The sequence below is a fragment of the Saccostrea echinata genome, unplaced genomic scaffold, assembly GCF_033153115.1.
Source record: "Saccostrea echinata isolate AGI-Se365-2 ecotype Australia unplaced genomic scaffold, CSIRO_AGI_Sech_v1 ptg000019l, whole genome shotgun sequence".
Lineage (NCBI taxonomy): Eukaryota > Metazoa > Mollusca > Bivalvia > Ostreida > Ostreidae > Saccostrea > Saccostrea echinata.
Window position 1 is genome coordinate 692272 of NW_026889768.1, and position 6000 is coordinate 698271.

The following is a 6000-nucleotide window of genomic DNA, read 5'->3' on the forward strand; positions in this document are numbered from 1 at the left end:
AATATTTTTGTATGTTTATTGAATAAAATCTAATAAAATATTAAAAACAAATTATATCCTGTTGTCTTTCGTTCAACATTCAGATTAAGGAGCCCCACAATGTTACGCCGCTAAACATAAAGCTGTAAGTCGTAACATAACTAGTGGGCAATTCCATAAACAATTTCTTTCTTACTGCTATAACTTTTAGATATTTTTAGTTTTAAATCTTTAAGTTGTTCTTCTGTCGATTTATCATGTATTTGTTTCATATTGTGGAGGTTCTTTACCAGACTCTCTGCTCGTCAGAGTTTACGGAGAGAGCTAAGTCTGGTTGAACGAGACTATGAATATAGATGTGTACCTCCTAGCAGCAGCAGCTAGAATCAAGGGCAGGGAACCAGTGCTAACTCAGAATGAAAACAATGTGAACCATCTATGAAATACATGCCATTTTTGCTAAGAGAATTAATGTTTGTAATTTTCATGTGTTGGTCGTCATAATTAACATGGAAAATAAAAATAATAAACAAGTCAAATTAATTTCAGTCTCTGTCTTGTAAGGGAAAAAAGGAAGAAAAACAAGAGGCCCATGGGCCACATCGCTCACCTGAGCACATTAGCAAGGCAAAAGCACAAATCAGTTCAGTATTGAAAAGATTACAGGGGGAGGGGGGGGGGGGGCTTGAATTTTAAACTACCCGATGATGCTTCCATGTCAATATAACAAATGGCTTTGTTGTACTTGAAAGGATTTTTTAAAAAAATTTCCCATATATTCCTTTGTAAAAATTTGATCACCCATTGTGGCTCCTCCCTATCCCAGGGGTCATCATTTGAACAAACTTGAATCTACACTACCTAAGGATGCTTCCATATCAATATGACTAAACATAGCTTTTCTGTTCTTGAGAAGAAATTTTTTCTATATGTTCTTATGTAAAACTTTCGATCCCCCTATTGGGCCCCACCCTACCCTTGGGGGTCATCATTTGAACAAAATTGAATTTCCACTACCTGAGGATGCTTCCATATCAAAATGACTAAACATGATTTTCATTTCTTGAGAAGAAAATATTTTCCTATATGTTCCTATGTAAAATTTTCGAACCCCCATTATGGCCCATCCCTATCCCCTGGGGTCATCATTTAACAAACTTGAATCTACACTACCTGAGGGTGCTACCATATCAAAATGACTAATCATGGCTTTGCAGTTCTTCATCAGAAGATATCTTCCATATATTTCTATTTCAGACTTTTATCCTCCATTGTGGCCCAACCCTACCCCAGGGGGTCATGATTTGAACAAAGTTGAATCTACACTACCAGAGGATACTTCCACATAAATATGATCAATAAGGGCTTTGCTGTTGTTGAGAAGAAGATTTTTAAAGATTTTTCCTATATATTTCTATGTAAAACTTTGATCCTCCATTGTTGCCCCGCAATACCCCCAGGGGTCATGATTTGAACAAACTTGAATCTACACTACCTGAGGATGTTTCCATATAAATATGACCAATTAGGGCTTTGCTGTTATTGAGAAGAAGATTTTTAAAGATTTTTTCTATATATTTCTATGTAAAACTTTGATCCTCCATTGTGGCCCCGCCCTACCCCCGGGGGTCATGATTTGAACAAACTTGAATCTACACTACCTGAGGATGCTTCCATATAAATATGACTTATCATGGCTTTGTTGTTATTGAGAAGAAGATTTTTAAAGATTTTTTCTATATATTTCTATGTAAAACTTTGATCCTCCATTGTGGCCCCTCCCTACCCCTGGGGGTCATAATTTGAACAAACTTGAATCTACACTACCTGAGGATGCTTCCATATAAATATGACTCATCATGGCTTTGCTGTTCTTGAGAAGAAGATTTTTCCTATATATTTCTATGTAAAACTTTGATCCTCCACTGTGGCCCTGCCCTACCCCCGGGAGTCATGATTTGAACAAACTTGAATCTACACTACCTGAGGATGCTTCCACATGAGTTTCATATTCCCTGGCTTTGTGGTTCTTGAGAAGAAGATTTTTAAAAGATGCTATTAATTTTTCACAAATTCTTTATTATCTCCCCTTGAAAGAGAGCGTGGCCCTTCATTTGAACAAACTTGAATTCCCTCCACCCAAGGATACTTTGTGGCAAGTTTGGTTGAAATTGGCCCAGTGGTTCTTGAGAAGAAGTCGAAAATGTGAAAAGTTTACGGACGGGCGGACAGACAGACAGACAGACTACAGACAAAATGTGATCAGAAAAGCTCACTTGAGCCTTCGGCTCAGGTGAGCTACAAACCCTCGGGAAAGTAAAATATAATAATTGTGTGTTCACACTTACAAAAATGTAGGGGCAAGAAGTTTTCTGCCAAAATATTGATAGCTTTGCAAACACAATCTGCTCATAAATACTTTATGGTATATTGGCAGACCCACTTTATGTCACAACTAAAACTCCTCTAAAAAGCCAATGTTTGATATTGCCACTTCTGAGGAAAAAAATTTTGCCTATCTGTCACAGAATCAGATAAACCCAGAACCTCTACTGTGTTTATCAAATATCAGATTGTGCTTTCTGCATAAACTTATGACAGAGTACAAACAAGTCAAACAGTGTGAATTCTTTTATAAATAAAGCTTTGTTAATCTGGCAGAACTTTCTATTTTATAGTGAGTGAGCTAGCAGCCTTTTGCACCACTCGCAAAGCCAGCTCTAATAACTTACATGTAAGAACACAGGAAATTCAAACTTAAATCTGTACATTCTTCAATCAAATTTTTGTGTGAAACCTTACTGTAATTCTTTCACTACCACAATTCCATGCAATAAAGATGAATATAACAGGCCTGCAGTAACAAGGTAACGCAGGAAGATTTAGTTCTTCAGAGAGCTTAAAAAAAAACGATATACTACAATGCTTTTTGAGGCTTTTATTAAAGAATTAATTGAACTATATATTTAGACTATTTATGCGACTAACATATAATGTCATGTGCGGTCACAACCTAGACTGTGTCTCCTGTGGTTGCAAGTTTAAAAAGGTGGATCACAGTTAAAAGTGTACGTAAGCTATGTATTAAAAGTGTACATAAGCTATGTATTAAAAGTGTACATAAGCTATGTATTAAAAGTGTACATAAGCTATGTATTAAAAGCGTACATAAGCTTATATTAAATGGTTTTTGATGGTATACAAATGCGCTCTCCCTAATTTGGAATAGTCACACCCTAAAACATATTAGAAGTGAGAGCAGCAAGTTGTATGTGCTTTGCTTGACACTGCAAGCTCTTAAGGGGAGACAGGACACATGTCACATGACTCAATCGACTACGTCATAGTCACCATTAATGTTGGTGTTAAACGTTGTTATAATCACCTGTATTTGTATAATTTTTGTTCAACTTGTTGAGCTTAAACGTTTTATGTAAAATATTTAAGAATTTTATACGATCATGTAAATATTTAAAAATTGTGAAATCGATTGATCCACCCCTCTGTTTCTTTATGCTGCAGTCTAACATATCCGTGATGTAATATATGATCTCTCAGTACAGTGAGATCAAGTACACGTTAATTACCTGGTCAGTTTTAAAACATTAAAAACAGATTACAGTCAATGCATCGTGATAAATTTTTTGAAGCAGGAATTACAATAATAATTTTTACGTGTTTGGTAGCAGAGAATATCTGAATTAATATTCCATTTCGCTTGTGCAAGGTTTCATGTGACGTCACAGTTGTTTTCCCATGCTGGGAATATGTAAACATGAAGAGTTTTTACCACGCTTATGTCTTGTTTAAATATGTCCTGTGTGATAAAGAGGTAAGCTTCACCTTACAATATTGCTACAATTAATTTCTATGAAGAATGACCTCAGTTCAGTCGTAAATGTTAAAATATTTATTGACAGAATTTTTTCCCAAGTGCGTTTTTTGTCGTTGAAGCCGTCTCGAAAAGTGCGTAATTTATCCAGTCCATATACATTGTGGAATAAGAAAAAATGCCGTAAGAATTCTAAACACTATTTATATTCTGAATATTTGAAGAGCTGCATGTTCTTATTAATGTTTTTCGTTTGTACTTAAAAATTCCCATTATAGACTCAATATTGGACCCGTAAACACGAAGAACCAAAACTTAATACAGACATTGTACGGAGCGATATTTGTATGGTGATATCTCTTAAACAAGTCAAGAAAAGTGATGACAAAATTGCTTTAAAATATGTAGGACATACTAAATTAAAAATATACAAAATATGAAAAAAATTCATTGACTAGATTTTTTTCAGCTCAAGGTCCAGTTCCTCCTTAAAGTAACACCTGGACAAAGAGAAAATTCAGACTGTGCACATTGATCCAAATGAATTTTTTTTTTTGCAGTAACCTCAAGACCCAATGCAATGTGAATGCATCTAGCTGCTAAATAGGTTCTCAAGGTAAGGCCAAATAAAAAAATATGTGTGGTTCCGGTTACCCGACCTTCCCTATTTTATATCCCCGACCCTAAACTTTTTTTGGGCAATTTTCATATTTTTTCCGGAATTTTCCCCAATTTTCCATTAATGGCTCCAGTTCAAGATTTAGTTTCAGCAATGACAGCCTCCTTGCAAAACAGTGCAAGTGTTTAATAGTGTTAAATCCAAAGCAAGCTAGCATGTAGGTGTCCCCTACCAATATTGACTAGTATATTATCACACCTCATCTAAAGCCATTTGCAAAGCAGTGATAGGTATTATTTAGAAAAAATTAAGAAAATCATTTTGTTAAAAAAAATAATAAATAAATAAATCCCTACCTACCTACCCCAATTTTTTTGGAAGTGTAACCGGAACCACACATATTTTTTTGTTTGGCCTAACAATAAAAATTAACCAAATCATAAACTCACCTGTATTTAATTGATATTGCAGATGAATAGTTGATTAAACGATCTATATTAAAAATTGGCAATTTTCAGACTTCGATTTGGGTAATGCAACTAACATAGGATGTCATGTGACGTCACATTTTAGACGTCCCAAGTACCTAATGCAGTTTGAAGAGGAGGATCTAAGTTAAAACTGAATAGGTATATAGTAATACACATCTGCCCTTGTCCTACTCCTAACGGTAGCCCGTCAACATATTAATTATTTTGGTGTTTCATTTGCACTACTTTAAATGGTCCTGTCTGCATAAATTCTTAAAAGTATGTGCAATACATTAAATTTATAAATTAAAGCATTTTCAGAAAAAAAAAAACTATGATAAAGATTTATGTCTGACATACAGCATGAAAGTTATTAGCAGAAAGAAAATAAAGTTTAATCTCAATGAAAAGTGCTATTAGCTCCATTGATACTTGATCAACATGTTCAAATTTTCATGAATGACCCTAACTAACCCTGAATGAAAATCACTTAAATTAGTGTTATTTTAATCTGCATTTTAAAATATTATTATACAATCTAGAGATAACATCTGTCATATCTTTAACAGGTTGGGCACACCCCACCAAATGGTCATTTATCCCCCGTTTGGTGAACAATCTCCCATATCGGAGACGAAATTTACTGACCAAATGGTGGATTTCTTTATTCTATTCCAAATTTTATTAAAATAAAGCAAAAGCGCATTTACTTAGGCATTGTGGAATTTTAGTGAACATATTCGTCGCACAATTAACATAGTTCGGTCGATTTCCCATGTGCAATTTCTCCATAACTTCCTAAAAACGATACCCATAGTTGTCCGTAACAGCCGAACTTCCTGATCACTCGATCAAAAAAAATTTGATTGTGTCTAGTAGGATAAAAATTCTATTTTATCCAGTGGTTGAACTCTTGATAAATTAAGTTTCAATCGCTTTTTGGATCTTCGTCAATATTTATTTCCATAAAATCCCGTTAAACACGAGCCCCCCATTACTTTACTGGTATGGTGGGCACTTATTGCTATAAAGTTAATTTTTTCTATACTTGAACGTAATATCTGTTGTTATTTTTCTTTTAGGATGAAGTTGCATATTCC